This window comes from Peromyscus leucopus, unplaced genomic scaffold, assembly GCF_004664715.2.
Source record: "Peromyscus leucopus breed LL Stock unplaced genomic scaffold, UCI_PerLeu_2.1 scaffold_151, whole genome shotgun sequence".
NCBI lineage: Eukaryota > Metazoa > Chordata > Mammalia > Rodentia > Cricetidae > Peromyscus > Peromyscus leucopus.
The window spans coordinates 153385-177635 of NW_023504677.1; the positions used below are offsets into that span (position 1 = coordinate 153385).

At 42.0% G+C, this 24251-nt stretch overlaps 1 pseudogene; it reads left to right on the forward strand.

The window, feature by feature from the left end:
- The window catches only part of LOC114690523, a 119257-nt pseudogene extending 96091 nt beyond the window's left edge, over window positions 1–23166 (forward strand).
- Window positions 23167–24251: the final 1085 nt, after the last annotated feature.

Consider the following 24251-nt stretch of genomic DNA (forward strand, 5'->3'; position numbering starts at 1 on the left):
TCAGGAGGTCAGTGTTAGCTTGCACTGCATAGTAAATTTGAGGCCACCTTGGGTGACATGAAACCCTGTCTCCAAAAACAAACACAAAATACAAACAGTAGGTGATTTTATTCACTGTCTTTTGTTGCTGTCTCTCCTCAACATTTTGAAGTTCTTTGTCTTAAAGTAAAATGATTGTAGCTATCGTACATGGTTAAAACCTAAAGTTGGTCACGGAACAGAAAGAAGACTGCTGCAGAGAATCCTTTGTGGTAATAAGTCCTGAAAATGGGCTGTGGCCCAACAAGCCTCTCCCAGCAGCTCCTGACGGCTGAATTCTTCCTAGCTAGAAGTTGTCAGCTTGAAGAAATAGTCTCCTGGGTTTTACTCACTCTGTTTCTGTGCAGCTGAATTTGGTCTTTGGCTCATTGTACAAACTGAGCTTGATTACCATTCAATTCAAAGAGATTGCTAGCTCCTCCCTGAAGGCGTTAAAACATGGGTGTTCTGATAAATGTACTCCCGTTGGATACTGAGAGTCTAGATGGGTTTTCCTATAGGAGAATTGGTTGGTTGTTTCCTGTTGACAGTACTCCACGTGCATCAGTGCAAGTCAGGCTTGTGCTTATAGAGCTCCTGGAGAAGTAAGACCTGTCATATACAATTGCAAGGTTCAGAAGAAAGCAGACATGTTAATGAGGACTTGTTGAGTGATGGGACGAGTGAGAACGAAGCCGGATTTTGGGACTCCTTCAAATGGTAAATTGGCATCATGAAGGGTTAAGATTTTGAAGGGAAACTGAGAGGTGCGGACCATGCATCCTTTTGAGCCTGGTAATGTTTTGGGGCTTCTGACCTGCTTCATGCAGCTGGAGTGTCCCATTTCAGCTGGAGTAGGGGAGTGTTTCCACTTGAATTAAGAGAGGGGAAGTGCTCTTCACATAGTTTACTTCTGCTGCACACTCTTCACTCTTGATGGGTGGGGCCATCCGGGGAGAGGTGATGGTCATTGTTCTGCTGACCTCCCATTGGACAGACTGCAGTCTTTGGAGCAGCTTGTGTTCCATGATTCCTAAATGATAAGGTGCCTTTTGATGAGCCTCATTAGTACTTTGCAAGATGGCCTTTTCCTGTCCCTTTCCCAGCATCTCTGTATGGTACTTTTCAACAAGCCTTACCTCTAGAGCGGGAAAGACACAGACACTCTCTCTTTCCTCTCCTGAAGGGTTTGTGTCTACTCAGCGTTGTAAGTGGTTCTGTTTTGAATTCTGTTGTTACAGGGCTTTTCAGGACAGAAGACTGAGAAGTGAAGCAAGAGAAAGATGACATCATCAATATTTTCTCTGTTGCATCTGGTCATCTCTATGAAAGATTTCTTCGGTTAGTCTTCGTGTATTTGGTATAGAAATGAATTTTTTACAGTATTCTTATTTTGTAAGAAAGGTTTTGCATTGTTGTACTGTGTGTATCTATATGAAGTATTCCTAGGGCTTTGTGGATAGCTTGCCACGTACAGCTCTATTTGTTTTGATCTGGTTCCTCCATGAAGTTGAGCTATCATAGTTAGTGCCTCTGTGTTGATATTACAAGGCTGTAGACTGTTCGTATCCATGCACACCTTATAGACAATTGTTAGTTCCTTCACCCTAAATATTACTTAAACCAGAAACCAGGTAATTGACATAGAATAGACCATAACATGTTACACATTGGCCACCTTCTACAGAGCCAACAGCTTTAGAGGCAAAGCTTAGTTCTGTGTGAGAATACCCTTGCTTGAAAAACTGAGACTGCAATGAAAGGGGATTGCCTAGGTCATTCAGATGAAAGCAGAAGAGGCCATTGCTTGAACTTGTTGATGTGGTTACGAGAGGGGAAGAGTCTCAGGATCAGTTTGTCACTGTCTGGGAGCTCCAGTGTTGAAGACACGTTAATGGAAGGTCATTGTCCCAATTCAGAGTTGCTTTTACTTTTAGTTTTCATTATAAATAATCTGGTAAAGGAAATAATAAAAATAATGTCACTTTGGGTAACTTTCAATTCTTTTTCCAATCAGTAGCTAAATAAAATAACAGTGGTGATAACTTCATTGCATTTCTTGGCCTGGGAATCCTGAGTCTGTGCCCTCTGGTTTCCCTTCCCTTTTCCTGTCTCCTTCCTCTCGAGGCTCTCTGTCTAGGCTGACAGAAAGCTGTGCATGTACCCACTGTTTGCTCAGTACCAGATGTTTGCTGTGCCTGAGCACAGGGGTCTGGAGAATGATGTAGTCATGACCATGACCTCCAGTTCATGAGGTGGCTCATTTAAGCATGCAGCATAATTAGCATTTGCCTCTATCTGTTTGGAATATACTTACAGGGAAATCCTTGTCTCTGTCATTCAGTGACATCTTTTATAATACAGTATGTACACTGTCCCATTAGTGAAGGTCTCTTTGCCTAATTGAACCATGAGTTAGCTCTGCTGTCAATCTTGTGATTTTTCTCTGCTTAATGTTGTTGAGGTTAAAAAGCATTGGAAAATCATTATTTGTTTTGTTTGGCAGCATAATGATGCTATCAGTGCTGAAGAATACCAAAACTCCTGTGAAATTCTGGTTCTTGAAGAATTATTTGTCCCCCACATTTAAGGTTTGTTCATGGGGAAAAAGAAAACCTTGTTAAGGGAATATTTACACTGTAACATATTCTTTTCTATCTTTGTTTTATCTGTACACTTATTTTTTTATCCATTTTATTAGAATACCCTAATTTCATTGTCTGTTTCTATATGTATATTTTTTTCTTCCAGGTTGCTCTATTTGGGGTAATAGTTTTTATAAAGCTAAACCCAAAATTGTGGCCTGTTTGAAGCTAGTAATATAGAGGAGAGTTTTTGTCTTTTCTAAGAGACAGTGTTTTAGCAAAAATAACAACCCTTTCCTTGGAGGCATGCATGTCTTGCCTTAGTTTAAGAAGCACAGTGATGGTGTGTTTTTGAGAATGATTAATTTTCTCAATAAATAAGGAATGAAAAGGATGCTTCCTCTGTGCCAAAGGAAAACCACACTTGGACAGTCTCCTTCTTAACTTGTATTCTTGCATCCTCCTTTTTTTTTTTTCTATAGTATTTAAAAAACAACTTTATATTCAGTTGGTGACTCATCTTGAAATGAGTAGTTACTTCTGATCTCCTGAAGGTACTAGTGTCTTAGATACGGAAGACTTACTTGTTAATTGGAAAGGAAATTGAAGAGTTTGGCTCTTACATGTAATACCCTGGTTAGACTTAGCCTTGGAAGATCTTACTATCAAGCTCAAAAGTGTTTTGCTAAAATCAAATTTAGATAAATGAACCTAGAGCTTATGTGTTTTAAGCACCCACATACAGAGTTATTAAATCTAAAAGCCTTCACCTGCAGATTTCTGTCATATCATGTGGTAACTAGACATCATCAAGAAATGGGGATTGGACCAAAGTTTATATGTGCTCTTGTGAGTCAAGTGAATTAAGACCAAATTTTTTCTTACTAGACCTTGTTTTAGTGTAAGTATTTTGGTTGTACTGTAATAATGGTGGTTAACTTACATTAAAGAATCAATTTTCTTAACAAGAATGAATAATTATTGTTCCCTGTGTCTAAAAATAGGAGTTTATACCTTACATGGCCAGCAAATACAATTTCCAGTATGAACTTGTTCAGTACAAATGGCCGCGTGGCTTCATCAGCAGACAGAGAAGCAGCGGATCATCTGGGCTACAAGATCCTCTTTCTGGACGTGCTTTTCCCACTGGTTGTTGACAAGTTCCTATTTGTAGACGCTGATCAGGTGAGCTCTGAATACCAGGTGTTGATGGTTGTGTTCCATATGTCAGCTTTTCTTTTCCTTTTTAAAAACAATTTTCAGATAGGGAAAAGTACCTGTTTATTTTGCATTAGTATTTCAGAAATATTAAAAGATACTACCCAGATGTTATCACTTTTTAAATTTAAGTTCCATCAGCTCATCTCCCTTTAAATATCTTTTTCCTTGAGCATTTCATGCATATATACAATACAATGTGGTCACATGATCATATATACCTGATCATATATACCCTCCTTACCCTAACTTACTATGTCCTATTAGTGCAGCCCATAGGTACATGGGTATATTCATCTACTGGAGCATGGGAATCCTATCAGTAGACATATTCCTAAAAAAGAATGATTCTCTCTTCTCAGCAACTACCCAGTGGCAGTAATGCCTCAGTAAGGGGTGGAGCCTATTTATCATCTACCCCATTCAACTGCGTTTTGGCTAGCTTGACCTTGTATAGGTCTTGTGCAGGTAGCCACAGCTACTATGAGTTTATGGTATGATAACCATGTCATGTCCAGAAGATATTTCACAGCACTCTTCCCATCTTCAGGCTCTTAGATCCCTTCCATTTCATCTACCTCAGTGTTCACTAAGGCTTGGGAGATAGGGAGATGATACCGATATTCTGTTTAGCATTGAGCAATCGGTCTCTATTCTCATTACTTTGACCAGTGATGTATCTCTCTGCTGCCCACTGCATAAAGAAGCTTCTTTGACAGAGCAGGTGCAGCACTTGTCTATGGGTTCTAACATGACTGTTTAGAAGGTACCTTGAGCATCACTATTTAGGAAAATAGCAATAGCAGTTCTGCTCTAGAGCCTATGACTTCCCCAGTTCTGCATTTCTGGCTGTGATTTACAATTACTAGGTATGGAGTTCCCTTCTGTGGTGCAAGCCTCAAATTCAGTCAGAAAGCCCGTAGTTACCCTAGAGCAGTCACGCCACCATTGCACTAGTGGGAAAGTGTCCCCCATTCTGTGGGTGTGCAAACACTCACTTCCCAGTTGCTCTTGTTGTACAGAAAGCGTTTCAGGTCATGAGAGCCCATTTGTTGACTGAGTACTTTATTTCCTCTGCTATTGGAGTCTTGTTCAGAAAACCCTCCTGTGCCTGTAAGTTGAAGTGTGCTCCCTACTTTTTTTGTCTAGCAACTTCAGAGTCAATCAGGTCTTATGTTGAGGTTCTTGGCGAATTGGGGTTTAGTTTGTGCAGAGTGAGAGATAAGGATCTAGTTTTCATGTTGAATTCCAGTTTTCCCAGTACCATTTGTTGAAGATGTTGTCTTTTCTCTACTGTGTATTTTTTAATACTTTTGTCAAAAATCAAGACTAGTTATATGAACTTATATCTGGGTCCTCAGTTCTATTCCATGGATCTTGTGTCTACTTTTGTGCCAGTTCCATGTTCTTTTTATTACTAGTATAATTTAAAATCAGACACAGTGATACCTCCTGCACTGTTGTGTTTGATTAGGATTGCTTTGGCTATCCTTGTTCTTTGTGCCTCTGTATAAATTATCTTGGATGTTTTTCAATCTACCAGGAGTAGACTTGGAATTGTTTTTGGAATTGCACTTGAGTGTGTTGACTGCTTTTGGTTGGATGGTCATTTTCACAATAGTAATTCCTCTAATCCACAAGCACGGGATATCTTTCTATCTTCTACCTTCCTCAATTTCTTTCTTCATTGTCTAAAAATTTTCATTGTAGAGGTCTCTTGTTTACTTGGTTAGGTTTATTCCCAGATGGTTTTTGTTTGTTTGCTAGTGCCTGTGATCTCCCTGGTTCTTTTTCAGTCTGCTATTGTAATATAGGAAGTTACTGATTTTTTTTTTTTATATGTTGATTTTGTATTCTGCCACTTTGCTGAAAGTATTTGTCAGCTCTACAGCTTCCTTGGAGTCTTTAGCATCTGTTATGTATAAAATTACTATCATCTTCAAAAAGAATACTGTGACTTCTTTTCCTATTTGTATTCCTCTTATTTTCCTTCTCTAGTCAGATTGTTCAAGCTAAGAATTCAAGAACTGTATTAAGTAGAACTTGTTCCTTGACTTGTTCTTGATCTTAGGGAGAAGCTTTAAGATTTTCTCATTTAGTATGATGTTGGCTTCAGGTTGGTTTTATAGATATATAGTTATTTATATGATATTAAAGGTATGAGCCCACCATCCCTAGACTCTCCTTGTTTTTATCATGAAGGATCTTTAGAGTTTTATCAGTAAACTTTTTCTGATGTTGATTGGGAGAAACATGATTTCTAGTCTCTAGTCCATTAATGTGATGACTCTTATTTATTGATATGCCACTCCTGCATATCACTGAAATAAAAGCCAACTTGTCATGATGAATGATATTTTTAATATAAAGTTGAATTCTGTTAGGATTTTATTGCGGATTTTTACATCTATGTTTATCAAGGAGATTGGCCTGTAATTTTCTTTTCGTTGTTGTGGATTGTCTTTATCTGATTTTGGTGTCAGGTAATACTACCTTCATAAAAAGAGCTCAAAAGACTTCCTTTCTAGTTTATGGAATAATTTGAATAGTATTGGTATTAGTTCTTTGAAGTTCTGGTACAACTCTCCAGAGAATCCACTGGAACCTGAGTTATGGACAGTTGTGAGCTGCCATGTGGGAGTCGGACTCAAACCTGGGTCCTCCGGATGAATAAGCCAGTGCTCTTAACCACTAAGCTCTATCCCACTATCCTTCGATTTTAGTAGAGTTTTACTGGGTATAGTAATCTTGGTTGGCAGTTGTGTTCTTTTAGAGCTTGGACTACATCTTTCCTTGGCTTTAAGTGTTTCTGTTGAATAACAGGTCTTATTCTGATGGTTCTGCCTTTATAGATTGCACCACCTTTCTCTCTTGAAGCTTTGGAGTACCCTTTCTTTATTTTGTGTTTTTAGTATTTTAGGTATAATATGTTGTTGGGAGTTTCTTTTCTGGTCCTGTCTAATGGGGAATTCTGTAGCTTCTAATAGCTTGCTGGGCATCTTTTTCTCTAGATTTGGGGAAATTTCTTCTATGATTTTATTAAAAACATTGTGCTTTTGGTATAGCATCATGCTTCTTCTGTGCCTATAATTAGAAGATTTGGTCTTTTGGTCTTTCCATGGTGTCCCAGATCTCTCCCATCGAACTCCCTCTGTGGTGGTATTGTTTTCCTGAAAATATTGTGCACCCTAATAAACTTATCTGGGTCAGAGACAGAACAGCCACTAGATACAAAGGCTAGAAAATAGTGGCACTCACACATTTAATCCTAGCACTCCAGAGGTAGAAATCCCTCTGGATCTCTGTGAGTTCAAGGCCACATTGGAAACGGCCAGGCATGGTGACTCATGCCTTTAATCCCAGGAAGTGGTGGTAGAAAGCAGAAAGGTATATAAGGCGTGAGGACCAGAAACTAGAGGCATTTGGCTGGTTAAGCTTTTAGGTTTTGAGCAGCACAGTTCAGCTGGGAGCCATTTGGATATGAGGACTGAGACGCTTCCAGTCTGAGGAAACAAGATCTGCAGCTTCCTCTGTGAGTTGTGAAACTTCCAGAGTAAAATCTTGTTCCTGTTGTGAGTCCACAGCTTCCACTGAAGCCACTGCAAGATGTGAGAACCACTGATAAGCCTGTGGTTCTAATTTGGAGTCAGTCCAGTCCCCACCTGCGTCTGCAGCTTCTTGTGATAGCTGTTTGTTGATGTGACGCTCCCTACACACCAGTAGGCCTCACCTCAGTTCAGGATTGGCCCTGGGTCTTTGGCTTCCCGCACATCTCATTTTCATCTTGTCTTAAATACAGCTACTCTATTGTGTGTGCCAGTCCTGTGTCTTACTTGTTCATTTAACATAAATACCAAGAATTAAAAAATAAATGTTTAGTATTACTTGGTCACTATGTCCAGTTATCTGCCCAAATGTTAGTACTTTATTATTGTTTCCTTCATTGATTTTGAAAACAGCCTTTCTCTGTTGTCCAAATTGTTCTTCTGTCTCTGCCTCTCGAATACTAGGACTCCAGGCCTGTGCTACCACATCCAGCTAAGATAAGTGTTATTGCACGGGTGATAAATGAAGTTCATGGGAAATGCTTGTTCTTAGGACAGGAATGCTGCAGATGCTTCTGTCATACCTTCTCCACGGTGATGCTGATCTTTTCTAACAGTTACAGCTGCTTTCTCCTCACTGCTAAACTAGCCTTTTGTTAGCCTTCTCTTCTCCTGTTGATCCTGCTCACTGGACATCTGACTCAAAGTAGACAGCTTATTAACCAAGCCATAGCCTGAAAATAAGACAGTCCTGAAATTCCGTGTTAATAAACAGGTTCATTGCTTTTGAATTCACCCTAACTCAGTTTGTCCAAACGTAGGGTCCTCACTCCCATCTGAACCCTCGTCAGCACAGTCTTTACTGTCTACACATCTGACATTCTGGTCTTGGGCACTCCCACCAGAGTGGCCCTCTAAGTTCTGTATAATGGCACTGTAGGCTTCTCTAGCCTGCATCTGTAAACTCCTCCACATGCTTCCCACAAACCAGCTTGAGATCTGCAAGCTGCCTGGTCAGGTTCTGTCACTCCAGTGTGTGCTCAGTATCAAGTTTCCTATACTAGATACTTGTCTCATTGCTCCGACCAAACCCTGACAGGAGCGGCTCAAGGGAGGAGAGCTTTGTCTGGCTGGGCTCGTAGTCTCAGAGGTACAGCCTGGCATGGCAGGGAAAGGAAAGTGGATGATGGACCAGTGGGGCAGGAGTGCCTGTTGTGACTGCTTGTCTCCATGACAGCAGAACAAGGTAGAGAGTGGAAGCTGGAGCGGTGCCAGGCTGCAAGCTTCAAAGGCCTTTCACCAGCCAGGCCCAACCTCCAAAAAAGCTCCACACCTTCAAAATAGCCCCACTCAGTTGGGACACAACTGCTCAAAACACGAGTCTTGTGGGACCATTTCAGATGAAAGCAGACAGTGGAGGAATCCAGATCGTATTCTAGAGCCTGTGCTGTGACTCACTGAGTTGCCTTCCTGCTGCCTTGTGCAGTTTGTTCTACTTTCAGGAATGGCTTAGAGTTATCTGTATGTTGGCCAACAAGTATTTGACTTTCTTTACTGCAGATTGTACGAACAGAATCTGAAAGAGTTAAGGATTTCAATTTGATGTGCCACCTTATAGGTTTACACGCCTTTCTGCGATAGCAGAAGAGAAATGGATGGCTACCGGTTCTGGAAGTCAGGGTACTGGGCCAGTCATTGGCTGGTCGGAAGTATCATATCAGGTACTGAAAGAGTGTTCCCTCTAATTCAACTTTGCTGAGTCAGTGAATAGATATACTATATTAGTATGGCTTAAAGAAAAATTCTTAAATTCTAAGAATGTTGTTATAAAGAGAGACTTTTATTCCTTTGCTTAGCTGCATATAATGCAGTGTGTTGTTTCATAGTTTTCCTGTTACAGTGTGTCCTGATGCATAATTTATGAAATACATTTTGTTTTGCCTATTTTCAAGCATATTTGTACCTCTTGGTCAGTGTATGGCTGGCATGGTAGCACATGCCTTTAATTCCAGTACTGGGGAGGCAACGCAGGCAGAACTCTTGTGTGTTTGAGGCCAGCCTGGTCTACAGAGTGAGTTCCAGGACAGCCAGACCTACAAAGTGAGACCTGTCTCAAAAAAACCAAAACAAAACAAAATACCTACCACCAACAACCAATATATGCATTTATTATTTCTAAATGAGCACGCCATGTCTTCTGGAAGAAGTGTGTTTGGGAGATTTGGAGGCTAGGGCACATACAAGAAATAATACAGGGCTGGAGAGACAGATAGCTCCGAGGTGATCAGCACTGGCTGCTCTTCCACTGGGCCTCGGTTCAGTTCCCAGCACTTGCATGTGGCACACCATTGTCTATAACTCCAGTTCCAAGCATCTTAGGCTTTGGCCTAAGTAGTACTGCATGCATTTGATACACAGACATAGATGCAGGTAAAACACCCCTACATGTAAAAATGAATTTTAAAAAGAAAAGATTTACTTATTTATATGTATAAGTGTTTTGTCTGCATGAAGGCTAGAAGATGTCAGATCCCCTGAAACTGGAGTTACAGGTGGTTTTGAGCCACTCTGTGAGTGCTGGGAACCAAACCCTGGTCCTCTGAAGAGTAGACAGTGTTTTTCATTCTGAGTCAAATCCCTTGCTCCCTAAATAAATCCTTTGAAAACAAGGACACATACAGAGATGAATGATGAAGTACAGTGATTTCAGTTTATACTTTGTTTCCTGGCCTGAAAGAATTATAACACTGCCACCACCTCCATTTAAGAGATCATCAGGATAGCTTTGGTAAAGGGTTAGTATTTATCATTTCAATTTTTTATTACTAAATCTTCTGAGTTAGCTAGAAATCTTATCCTCAGGAATTAATTTCCTTGTAAGACAACAAAATAAAAGGCTGGCTAGAGTGAGCTTTTACAGCAGAGCATGGCCGTCAGGACGTATCTCTCTCTGAAGGATGCACACTCCCTCTGCTGCCTGCCATCCTCCAGTTCACCCTCTTCAGTGACACTTGAAGCGTCTGGCTCATGACCTATTGTTCAGTTTGGTTTGTTGTTGATGTAAATCCATGGTTTGGCTGTAACACGTGTCTCTCCTCTGCTCAGCGCACTGTATGTTGTGGATCTGAAGAAGTTTCGGAAAATAGCTGCTGGTGACAGACTCAGGGGACAGTACCAAGGTCTGAGTCAAGATCCCAACAGTCTTTCAAATCTTGATCAAGTAAGTGACCATTGACTGTTTCACATACAGTCATGCATTTTTGTGTCAGAAAATGAAGTAGTATTTGTGTCTCAGTACTCTTTTAGAAACTGAACTATTTGTTTCATGGAAGTGTGTGTGTGTGTGTGTGTGTGTGTGTGTGTTGTGTGTGTGTGTGTGTGTGTGTGAGAGAGAGAGAGAGAGAGAGGAGAGAGAGAGAGAGATTTAGATCTGATCTCAAGAGAACTGAGACTGTCAAATAGCTTGGCATTTACATAATATATAGTATTAAACTTTTCCTAACCCCTGACCTTCCTCCCCAGGTCAGAAACTTTTAGGAAAGTTTGCTGAATAACAATTTCACATAGCAAGCATTTTTCAGAAGTAAAAAATTGTAGGTTTGTTTTATTTGGGTTTGCTTTTTGTTTTATTTTTTTATGTATATGGGTGTTTTACCTGCATGCATGTCTATGTACCGTGTGTGCAGTACACTCAGAGTCCAGAAGAAGGAGTCTGATCCCCTGAACTGGATAACAGACAGTTGTCAGGCGGCACGCTGGGTCCTGTGGAAGAGCAGCCAGTGTTCCCACCCTCTGAGCCTTTCTCTCCAGCCCCAAATTATAGTTTTAGGTATTTTTAGATATCTGTCAATCATTCTCTTCCCTCCCTCCCTCCCTCCCTCCCTCCTCCCTCCCTTTCCTTCCTTCTTGTTTTAAAGACTAGGTATCACTTGACTTGTAGACAAGGCTGGTCTTGATCCACCTACTTTCCTTAAAAATTTTAGTTGTTTATTATCCATTAAAATCGACATCATAGAGTGTATCAAGGAGTCACTACAAAGCAAAGCCCATAACAGAACCTTTACTCAAGAATACATCATTACTGCCTTTACACTGCTCCCTTCACCTTGACTCTGATGGGAGTCAGTCCACTTGCTTCTCTGTAGACTCAGTCTGAGCCTGTGTCCTGCCTAGGTCATGTGCTTCTGTTTTTTCTTGTCCTCTTATCTTGTCTTTGGAATGTGGTCCTTCTACTCACGTTGTTTTGTTTTTGTTTTTTGTTTGTTTGTTTGTTTGTTTTTGCAGTTTTATTATGCATTTTACTTAGCTGTTCTTCATTTGCATTCTCCCTTCCTCCTCTTGTTCCCTTCTTTCCTTTTAGTTGGGCATGGTGGAGCACACTTTCAGTTCTAGCATTCTGGAGACAGAAGCCGCTGGCCTGTATATTGAGTTCCAGAACAGCCAGGGCTGCAAAGAGAAATCCTGTTTCAAAACAAAACAAAAAGGTTTTGAGATGTATTCTCCAAACTACCCTTGAACTTCTGGATGCAAGCAGTCCTTTTGCCTAAGCTTCTGAGAAGCTGGCACTGCAAACTTCTCCCTCCCTAGCTGGTGTGATTTCAGTCTTATGTGGATAACGCCACTGTGAGCCCTTGTGTATGCATATGTGTCACTATAGGTGGGAGTGCTAGGTCATCATTACCATGTCTAGATAATTATATATATATAATCGAGGGCGTGTGTGCCGAGAGTACAGCCCTCGGAGTTCAGAAGAAGGTGTCGATCTCTGGAGCTGAAGTTATAGGCCATTGTGAGCCACCCAGCATGGGTGCTAGGAACCAAACTCAGGTCCTCTGGAAGAGCAGCCACTCCTTTTGACCACTGAGCCATCTCTCCAGCCACTCACATAGCTTTTTAGTGTGATTCTAGTTGCTCTTCCATCAGCAGTGAGAAATGCTATTGCTTATGTTCTGATCAATACTTTATGGTCAGTCCGTTTACTCTAGGTGAGCTGAGTTCCCATTATAGCTTCCAATTGGAGAATTCAATCCATTTGTGTTGCTGTAATTGTTAGTGAGGCAGAATATATACCTGATATTTCCTGTTTATTCTCTTGTACTGTTGTATTATGTCTTTTCTTTTCTTCAATCCTGCATTTGCTTTATTTTCTAGTGTATCACTTAATAGTATATGTTTAAAGTTATCTGTCTAGGGTATTTGACTTATTTCCGCACTGACGGGTGTATGTGATTGCTGTGGACATTGGTAGACAAGTCCGTGAGTTTCTTGCTTTCAGTCCTTTCAGGTAGATACCAAGAAGGAGAAGTGCCGGTTGCATACCAGCACTCAGTATTTACCGTTTGAGGAGCCACCAAACTTTCCACAACGCTGGCACATTTTACATTCCAGTTAGCTATGCACAGGACTCCATTTGCTGCAGATTCTCAGGTGCACACTCATGTCATACACACATGTGGAATCAGATGGCAGCTGTTAAGAACTTGTTTTCTCAGAATCCAGTTCAGGTTGTCAGGTGCCTTCTCTCACGGAGCCATCTCTGGCCCTGTCTGCATTTCTAACTTATTTCTTAAACGTTACCCTTGCCAGGTGTGGGTGGCACACTGTGGCCCCAGAGCTCCAGAAGCAGAGACAAGAGGGTCACTGCAAGTTCCAGGCCATTTCATTTGTGTAGGGAGTTCTGGAGCAGCAGGACTGGATAGCCGGCTCTCTCAAAAAAAGAAAACAGGGTCAACAAAACGGCAAAGCAGGTAAAGGTACTTGCCACCACCATACTTGACGGAGTTTGAGCCCAGATCCCATGTGGTGAAAAGAGACACCTGGCTCTTGCAATTTGTCCTCTGACCTCTTACACATGTGCACATGCATGCGCACAAACACGCACACGCACAAAGTAAATTTAAAAATGGCTGGTCTAGTGAATCTGAAGGAGACTCTTACTGTGTGGGGGATCTGTGGTCCGGGCTAGCCTCAACACTCCATGTCTTCCTGTCCAGTCATCCTTGTGTTTTGATTACAAGCTTGGTTTCCGTGCTGGTTCTCATTGTGCTTTCTTTTTCTCTTTTCTTTTTGACAAGTGATGTCGCTGTCTTTCTGTGTGGTCATTTATATGTTATATGTGGAAAGGGGCTGTTTCAGCCAGTTGCCCATTTTAGAATTATTTGTTACTAGTTTCAGGAGTTTCTTTGTGTGTTATGAACAGTAATTCATCACCAGATAAGAGGCTCCCATTCTCCCTTTCTTGTTACCTGTGCTTTTCTGCTGTCCTATCCTGTGAGTCCATACACAAGTCCACATCCTAGGGTTCCCCTGTGCTTTCTTCGAGAGTTTTACACTTTGAAGTCTTTGCTACAGTTTGGTTGATTTGCAATGTATAAGTAAGGTCCATCTTCATTCTTTCGTATTTATACTCATTTCTTTTGGAAGGGCCTATCATTCTATGGATTCTAACCCAGGACCTCAATATTGCTAGGCAGCCCTCCACACTGAACTCCTCCCCCAGTTCCCTGTACATGAAGTATATATTCAGTGAATTTAAACTGGCAACTTGGCAGTTCTTCTTCTTCTTTTTTTTTAAGATTTATTTATTATTATGTATACAGTGTTCAGTCTGCATGTCTGCCTGCACACTAGAAGGGCACCAGATCTCATTATAGATGGTTGTGAGCCACCATGTGGCTGCTAGTTGAACTCAGGTCCTCTGGAAGAACAGCCAGTGCTCTTAACCTCTGAGCCAGCTCTCCAGTCCAGCAGTTATTTCTTTTAGAAGTTTTCCTGCCGTTTCTCTTTCATGGTCTTTTGGTTTCTGATGTTTCAGTTGAGCTGTTACCTGCTGCCCTGATGATTTTATTTTAAGTGTAGTTTCTTGCAGTGTTTAAGATTTGTATTGTGTACAATTCCCAGAGTGCCGAGGCAGGGCTTCTGCTTCTGTGTTCAGAAATTCAAACTGAACATTCCATCTACTGCAAGTCTTCCAGGTCTAATAAAACAACCGCATAATCCTTAAAAAAAAAAAAAAAAAAAGGATTTGTATTGCAACAAAGTGCGCCACCACCGCCCGGCAGGTTTTGATTTTTAAGACAGGGTCTCTCTCACACTGTAGTGAGGCTGGCCTGCATCTCCCAACGATGATCCCCCTGCCTCAGCTTCCTGTGTGCTCGGTGTACAGGTGTGTGCCCCCGTAGCCACTTCCTACTGAGCTTTGACAGACCCTCTACTGGACACTTGTGTGTTCATTTGGGTCTTTCTTGCTAGGTGTTAGCAGGGTTTGTGGGTTTTTCTCTAATTTGTGACTTCATTCTTCGGCTGTCTTTAAGCAGTACCCTGCAGAGTTCCTCCTGCAGCCAGCCACCTCCTTTATCCAGTGCTCTCTCTGGTTTAATCCTCTATTTTAGTCTTTTGTCTTTGTTCCTGGGATTTCCTATCTAATTGGTTTAGCCTTCTGTTTGCTCTTAATTGGAATTAAGATGTTTTGGTTTGTCTCCATTTTAATATTTTTTGTTTTCAGTTCTGTGCTGAAATTCTCTACCCTTTATTTTATAAATAGGCTTATGTAGAGTGACCATGTTGACTTTAAAGTCTTTGTACCCCTGCTAGCTCGCATCTATACAGCTACTGTGGATCTTATTTGTCATTTTTTTGTTTATGTTTTCTCTCAGCTGTTTTTTTTTTTTATTGAAAAAGATTTCCCCCTCACACGCTATATCCTGATTGCAGTTTCCAATCCCTCTGTTCCTCCCACCTCCCTCACATCTGAATCCACTCACTTCTGTCTCTCATTAGAAAATAAACAGGATAATAATAAAATAAAATATAAACAGATAAAACAAAAAACTAGCACATTGAAATTGGACAAAACAAACAGAAGGAAAAGAGCCAAGAGAAAAGGCACAAGAATTAGAGACTCATTTGCACATTCAATAATTTCATAAAAACACTAAACTGGAAGTCAAAGTATTTATGCAAAGGACCTGTGGGGTTAAAATGTGTGTGTGTGTGTGTGTGTGTGTATAAAATAAAAATTTAAAATAAAATTAAAAAGAAAAGGCCCTGACATCATATTATGAAACAAGGAATCTCCAAAGATGCCATTGAGTTCATTTTCTGTTGGCCATCTCCTTCAGGGCATATTGCCTACCCTTAAGAATAGAGAGTTTAAGCCTTGCGATGGTTGCACACGTCTTTAATCCCAGCACTCGGATGGCAGAGCCAGGTGGATGACTGTGAGTTTGAGGCCAGCCTGGGCTACAGAGCAAGATCCAGGAAAGGCACCAAAGCTACACCAAGAAACCTTGACTGGGGGAGGGGGGGGTTAGAGAGTTTATTTCCCAGTGAGACTTCCTTGAGAAACTAAATTTCGTTTGCAAGTGATATCAGTTGGAGATAGCTTCTAGGGCTAGGATGGGGCATGTTTCCACTTTTCCTTTCAGTCCTAGAACCTCAGCTGGTGCACAGCTGTGCAAGCCTGTGCGAGCTGCTTCAGTCTCTGAGGTCATGTGTGAGGTGATCCTGTTGGTTAGAGGGCTTGTCCTTCTTGGTGTCCTCCATCTCCTCTGGCTCTTACACTTTTTCCTCTCATCTGCCTTGGGGTTCCCTAAGGGCCGAGTGGGAGGCATTGGTGAGACATCCCCTTTAGGGCTCAGTGTTCCAAGGGCTTCCACTCTCTGCATAATGTCTGGCTATGGTCTCTGTATTTGTTCCCATCTGCTTCATGAGGAAGCTTCTCTGATGATGGCTGAGGCAAGACACTGATCTATGAGGGCTAAGCAGAATGCATTAGGAATCATGTATTGCTATGTATGTTTTTATTTTAAAGGACAGTAGTATTTTGGTTTTGCCTAGATCCCTTCGATATCTAGTCTCAGGTTCTTGGTCTACACCAGGCCAGTGTTGATATGCGGTTCCATCTTATGGAGTGGGCCTTAGTAAACAAAGATATTGGTTTGTTATACTCACAGGCTTTGGGCCACCAGTGCACTAGCATATCTTGCAGGCAGGACACCATTGTAGAGCAGAGTGTTGTGTGGCTACGGCTGGTGTTTTCATTTCTCCTTTGGTAGCATGCAGAATACCTTCCTATATCACAGATGCGAAGATTTGGGTGAAGGCTCTACAATATACACCAACTCGACGTCTCCATGTTTAAACAAGTAGCGTGTTGTCTTCAGCAATAGGGTCTTACTGACAGTTTGTGGAGAGCACCTATAGTCTTGACAACAGCTGGGTTGTTTGGGTTCCTATGGACTTCTTTGGCTAACAACTCAATTAGATGTAACCCACCCTCAGTACTAGAAGCTTCATTTGGTGACAGAGATGTCCAGTTGGGGCTCTGGCTCCCCCAATATTTCTGTTTATTTTCTGCAGTGTCGAGATGTTATTTTAGTAAGGTTATTTGTAGAAATTTGAAGTTAAGAATAGTATCGTCTGACAGATTTTATTCCTTCTTGTCAGGAGCCTAGTAGTTCTGCTATCCAGGATTATTTGAGTCAGTTTTAGGCTCTCTGTGATTGATCTGCAGCCTTTGTGGCCTGTTAGTTGATATATACAGTACTTTTCTGTGGCCATGATAAATACACCATGACAAGAGCAACTTAAGAGTTAATTTGTGCTTATAGTTCCAAGGGAGAGTTCACAATGGTGGGGAAGCATGACAATAGGCTCTCAGACCAGGAAGCTGAGAGACTCACATTTTCAACTGCAAACTCCAGCAAAGAGTGAGGGCAGGGCAATGAACTCTCAAAGCTACCTCTACTGATGTAACTTTCCCACACAGCTGCATCAACTGGGATTGTGGTGTGCAAGTACCTGAGCCTATAAGGGAAATTCTAGTTCAAACCACCACTGATTGTTTCACTGCTAATGGAAGTTGTGGGTATGTTCTTTTAGTATCAAAGCTAGTCTCCTTTTTTTATATGTGACTCTTAGTTACTGAAGTAGATTGGTTGTTTGAAATCCTTAGAAAGCATTACTTAGCAGCTTATGATGCTACAGAAAGAGCCCCAGATTCCACAGTTTTCTTTCTGGCCACTGTTCTCAGGCCTAGTAATTTATTTCTCTCATTTGCTCTTTGATGCTTCATGCATATGCTTTTCTTTTGTTTTGGGTGGTGGTGAGGTGATTGAACTAGGCCTCATTTACACAGAACGCACACTTCATGAACCACACTCTCAGCCTTAAGCATGTGTTTTTCATAATATCACTGAGCTCCTCAGTTGTCTTCAGGATTCAAAGTTAGTCTCATTTACCTTGTCTAACCATTTCAGAGGTAGAATTTGCCTTCCCGCAGAATTATAAATTAAGTGGACTAGCTGTTCTGTGTATTGCAGTAGTTCCGGTGCAGCAGTGTCCTAAAACTAAACTCGGATACATCAAGATTGATATTTGATAATTTAAGTTTAATGTTTATTTTGTTGAACAGGTTTGTAAAAGGGATTGTCTCCAGTTACTTTTCTTTTTCTGTGACAAAGCTCCATGACCAAGGCAATTGATAAGCGTCTTAATTAGGCCTACATTTTCAGAGGTTAGAGTCCTTGATCGGTGGGCAAAAACCATGGTGGCAGAAACAGCTGAGAGCTCACATCTTGATACAAGTGGGAGGAAGAGAGAGACACTGGTGTGAGTCTTTTGAAACCTCAAAGCTGCCTCAGGAACACACTTCCTCAACAAGGCCACACCTCCTAATCCTTCCAATACAGATGGTTGTGAACCGCCATATGGTTGGTGGGAACAGTTCAAACCTATGAGCCTGTGTGGGCATTCTCATTCAGACACCATAGGAATAATTTATCTTGTCCCATTTAACACAAGGGTATGAGTGGTTGTTGCTTGCAATATACTGTCTGGTCTGACTTGCTCTTGTGTGAGAACAGGATCTCACATGCCAGGCTGGCTGGAACTCACTGACTGTCAGCTCTTCTGCCTTTGCCCCAGAGTGCTCGGATTACAGTTGATTACCACTACAATCCGGCTGACTACACTCGCATCATCATTTACAAGCATCATAGTCGATCATTTGTGTGCATTTTATTTCAATTCATATGTTGTTTTTCCCAGCGTGGTAGGATAATGGAACATTTTATGTGGAGACATATGGATCTGTATTTGGGAGCAGAGCTTCAGACAGGAGCTCTTCGCTGGAAAAGTATAAATTTTGAGACGTATCGTCTCCCTATGTTGAACTTCATGAAGTGAACAGAGGCCAGGCATGGTGACTCACACTGTAATCCAACACATGAGGGACCAGAAGTGAACAGAGGCAGGCATGGTGACTCACAACTGTAATTCCAACACATGAGAGGCCAGGCATGGTGACTCACAACTGTAATCCACACATGAGAGGCCAGGCAGGAGGACTTCACAAGGCCCAGACCAGCTGGCAGTGACGACACTGTTCAACAAAACAAAAGAATAGGATTTTTCTTTTTTTTTTATTTACCTTCATACAGGAAGTGTAGTTGATTTTGTTGTGTTGCTTTGGTTTTTTATATGTATAATAAGTGTTTGCCTGCATGGGTGTATATGTACCATATGTTTGCCCAGTACTGGAGGAGGCCATAAGAGGGCATCAGGTCCTCTGAACTGGAGATACAGATGGTTGCGAGCTGCCATACAGTTGGTGGGAACCAACTTGGGTTCTCTGTAAGAGCTGCTAATGTTCTTAACTTTGTAGTCCCCTCTTGGGCCCCAGTTGAGGTAGTATTATTGCTTGTTTTTGTAAGTTTTTTTTGTTTTTGTTTTTGACTTTTACGTGTGTGCATGTCTGAGTGTGGGTATGTGCATATGTGTGTGGGTGCCTGCAGAGGCCAGAAAGGGGCATCAGATCGCCTGGAGCTGAAGTTACAGGTGCTTGTGAGCTGCCCACCTTGGTGCTGGAAACTGAACTCCAGTCCTCTGGTTGAATTTGAAGCTAACACTTTTTTGGTTGCTTATGTAAATTTCTTTCTGAGTTTTTGATCCTTGTGTTTTATTTTCTTTACCAAACAGGATTTACCCAATAACATGATTCATCAGGTGCCAAATCAAATCTCTCCCTCAAGAGTGGCTTTGGTGTGAAACGTGGTGTGATGACGCTTCTAAGAAGAGGCAAAGACGATCGACCTGGTGAGCAGCCTTCCCTGCTGGGACCCGTGACAGTGCCTGGGCGCTTGCTAATGCTGGTCCACTTGGCTCTGTCTGAGTTGGGGTTGGAGCTGCAAAGCATGTCCTGGTCATTTCAGCAGGGCATGTCCTGGTCATTTCAGCAGGGCATGTCCTGGTCATTTCAGCAGGGTATGTCATGGTCATTTCAGCAGGGCATGTCCTGGTCATTTCAGCAGGGCTCTTCTTCGCTTGCCACAGGAAGCCAGGTCCCCATGTGCTGGCCGAGCCATTTTCTGCTGAGTCACTGCTTGTCTTCCGTTCCGTCTCTGTGCCTGGAAGGTTCCCTTTAGCCTGGAACTTTGCTGCCTCTGGATCTGAGACCTGGCCTAACCTTGAAGTCTGCTCCTCTCCCTCAGTCTCCCCATAGCCCCTGGACGCCCCTTTGAATCTGTACGGTATGCCTTTGCCGTAGCTCCGCTGAGCTGTGCGTGTTGTGTTTTCAGTGTAATAATCCATGACTAAGGAGCCCAAACTGGAGGCTGCCGTGCGGATCGTTCCCCGAGTGGCAGGACTATGATCAGGAGATCAAGCAGCTGCAGCTCCTCTTCCAGGAGGAGAAGGAGATGGGACCCTGCGTGAGGAGAAGATGCAGGAAGGTGAGTGTGAGCCTGGCTGTGGATAAGTATCTCCTTGTTTCTGATCGTTGTCAGAACAAAGGGTAGGAATATAAGGGGGAGAGGGACACCTTTCCCTTGATCTTGACCTCAATAGTTCTGTTTTCCTTTTGCCCTTCAGCCAGCCCTCTAAATAGCACTCTCAATGAAGTTTGCAGTCAACACACTCAAACACACATACACACTTCTTGTTTTGGTCAAAGGAAGAAGAGATGCTTTTTAAAGAAATTTTTAAATATGTGTATTTTTTATTTTTATTTTTATTTTTTTGTGTGTGTGGTCATTAAATCTGCCATGGTACTAGACAATGAATAAATTTAGATCAAGACAAAATAATATATTTATTTGAAAGTAAATAGTGTAAAACAGGCATATTGGAGTGAGGATGGAGTGTATTTAAACTGAAGATAAAAAGATACCAGTCTTTACATAAAATTTCAACTTTCATATCATTTTACTACAACTTCATAATTCGTATTTATTATTTAGAGGGGGTCACACATCACTGGGCATGGCAGAACATGCCTTAATCTCAGCACTATTGTAGCATGAATCTTAAAGGTCTTATTAATAAAAACAAACCAGTGCCAGTTATTGGGGTGAATGCTGGAAGATCAGAGAAGCAGAAACAAGCCACAGCCACCTACCTCGCCAATTCCTCAGCTGATCCTGTTTCCTCAGATTGGAAGCCTTTGAATCTCATCCAAATGGATCTCAGCTGAACTGTGCTGCTCAATGCCTAAAAGCTTAACCAGCTCTAGTTCCTGGTCCTCATGCCTTATTTACCTTTCTGCTTTCTGCCATCACTTCCTGGGATTAAAGGCGTGAGTCACCATGCCTGACTGTTTCCAGTGTGCCTTGATCTCACAGAGATCCGGATGGATCTCTGCCTCCCAGGTGATAGGATTAAAAGCATGTGTGCCACTATTTTCTGGCCTCTATATCTAGTGACTGTTCTGTTCTCTGACCCCAGATAAGTTTATTAGGGTGCACAATATTTTGGGGAACACAATATCACCACGCACTATGGAGACAGAGACAGATGGATCTCTGAGTTTGAGGTCAGCCTAATTACGTAGTGAGTCCAGGACAGTCAAGCAGGAGTGAGTCCCAAAACAATTCTGGGAGAGATGGCTCAGTGGTTAAGGCTCAGTGGTAGTGGCTGCTCTTCAAAGGTCCTGAGTTCAATTCCCAGCAACCACATGGTGGCTCACAACCATCTGTAATGAGATCTGGCACCTCTTCTGGGCAGCAGGCATACATGCAGACAGAACACTGTGTACATAATAAATAAATAAATCTTAAAAAAAAACAACAAACAAATTTAAAAAGCCAAACACACATACAATGTTATTTTAATTGGGTAGCAGCAAGCTGAAAGAGCATAAAGACTTGTCTTTCTGAAGGCTGGATATGTAGCTCAGTGGTAGAACACTTACCTAGCACATACAAGACCCTGGATACCATCCCTAGTGCTTCCAAGGCTAGACATGGATCTCTGTACAAAATACTTTCATATTGTTTACCAGTCAAATTAGGTGTTTTGTTTTTGAAGCTGCTAAAACTTAAAAAAATGTTTAGTGCCTTTGCCCATCCATACAAGTCTTTTTTTTTTTTTTTTTTTTTTTTTTTTTTGGAGACAGGGTTTCTCCGTGTAGTTTTGGTGCCTGTCCTGGATCTCTATAGACCAGGCTGGCCTTGGACTCACAGAGATAGGCCTGCCTCTGCCTCTGCCTTCTAAGTGCTGGGATTAAAGGCGTGCACTGCTGCCCACCGGCCCATACAAGTCTTAACAGTTTACTCAAGGCTAAGAAGCGAGAGGATCAAGAGTTAAACTCATTTTTTAGCCACATAGTGAGTTTGAGACCAGCCTACAAAAACAGTGGATAAATTGGGCTCTGGATCTTAATATTTCTCCTACTTTAAACTTATCCTAAGAAGCAAATGCAGAGCTTAAGTCTTGAGTGACTTGACAGTCCATTCTGGAGACTGCCAGGGTAGTAAAAATCATAGCTAGAAGTTACACAGTCACCATAACTGTGTAACCCACATTTGCAGCGGGGAGACGGTTCAAAAGCACAGCCAGTGATTCCAGTTCCGGGGATCTGATGCCCTCTTCTGGCTGTGGGCTCAACATGCATGTGGTACACAGATATACGTGCAGACAAAGCACCTACACACATAGAAAATGAAAACACATTTTAAAAGTAAATTCATTATGAAATGTATCCATACATAAATGGACAGAGAATACGAACAAACTATTCAAAAGAAGAGCTGTATAGGAAGGAGACAGAAATCAAGTTAGAGTCACCATTAGTGTCTGCTATATCAAAAAATGCTGATGTATTGATAATGCTGCACATAAAGGAGACACTGGTGAGACTCTGGTGGAGGAGCCTTGCTGAAGCTGTGTGCATCTGGAAAGCCCTTGCTTAAAAGCAGTGTGTCTGTTATCGAGAGGCTATAAAGTCCTGGACACTGGGCTCAGCGGGCACAGCCTGATAGTGACCTGAGCCTGAACCCAGAACCCATGTCAAAGTGAAAGAGTTTTTGTTGTCCTCTGACCTACATGTGCACCATGGCATGTGCACACAGTAATGGTAATACATAAAAATACTATGAAAGAAAATGATTCTGTCTTCAGCATTTCCTATGTTAAGAATGCATCTTAAATAGTTCAATACAAGGGGAAAAAAATCCACATGAAGAAACTTACTTTACTGTTACTTATCAATTAGTAACATTAAAACAGTTTAAGGATCAAAGAAAACAGCTACCCAGACACAGGAATAAATGTGTAAGTGCAGAAGATCTCTGGAAAGTGGGTTGGCTGAGAGCCAGTACTGCCCTGGTGAAACAGTGCTTCTTAAAACTAAAAATGTCTTCTTTCTCTTATGTTTGCTTCCAAAACTTGAATACAAAATACCAAGCCCAAGCTCCTATAACTCCATCTGAGACGTACAGTGGAGTGTGCTGTGGACGATGCTCACACTTAAGTCTCATATTTTGTTCTTTTCCATAGGTTCTCAGAAGCATGAAGAATTATGATCTCTGGAAGAAGATAGGGAATCCCCATCTGACAGTTTTTGTACTAAATGCTAGTTTTTTTCTGATCTATCGATGCAACTGCTGATGAACCGATTGGGCAGGTGTACACACCTATTGATTTAGACTACTGCACCCTAGAGGGTGCCGGATCTTTGGGGCTAAGGCTCTGTTGGATTTGTACCTCAGAGGAAGACAAGTGGCTGATTTCTGGGACTGTCTTCACACCAGAGGGAGAAATGGTGGCAGCCACTGAGAGAAGCCACGTCCTTTGTGCCCACACGCAAGAGCACACATTGCTGCACTGGCTCCGAAGCTGCCAGAAAAGCCACATGTCCTTCCTTACCTCAGTTTACCTGCAGCCCTGCTGCACTGCAGATGCCCACTCTGTACCAGGTCAGGTGGGCAGATGCTTCATCCAAGGTCCAAGCCTCAAGGTCTATGCCAACACACTTCTCACATCCCGTGCCCACATTCTCTCCCCCAGCATCAGGCTCACTGTGGAATTGAGCCCAACCGATAATCATGTGGCTTCAGGGTTGGCTCAGTTGCTAAGAAATCAGTCTTCAGGAGAACTGGGGTGGTTTGGATGAGGGTTGTGGAAACGACAGGCAGAGGAGAGTTTTCTGGTGTCAGAGGAAGAAGACAGAAATTGGCCATTCTCTTTCAGTCTGTGTGGCTGAATTTAACGGAAGCTTTATTCTATTACCAGTGAACTTTCTACATAATTGTTTTGTAAACAATTTTTATATTTATGAAAATGTTTGCTTTTTCTTCCTACTTTCTAAAAAACGGTTGGTTCTGAATTTCCTGGCTGGGCACAGGTATACTGAGTCCCTCAGTGGTCCATCTCCATGTACTCAACCTCCATCTGGATGACCACCATGCTGTCTGCCCTTGCCCTTGTCCAGTCTTCTCTCAGACCCAGGAGACTGTCCTTGGTCTTTTCTTCCCCGGATGCTCTCAGACCAATGACCAGGAATGGCTGTCTCTGGAACTCAGTTTCCTGTGTCTTTTTCCTTTTTCCTTTGGCTCTATGGGTTGCCTTTGCCTTTTGAGACTTGCCCAAGGCCTGGTCCAGTTCTAAG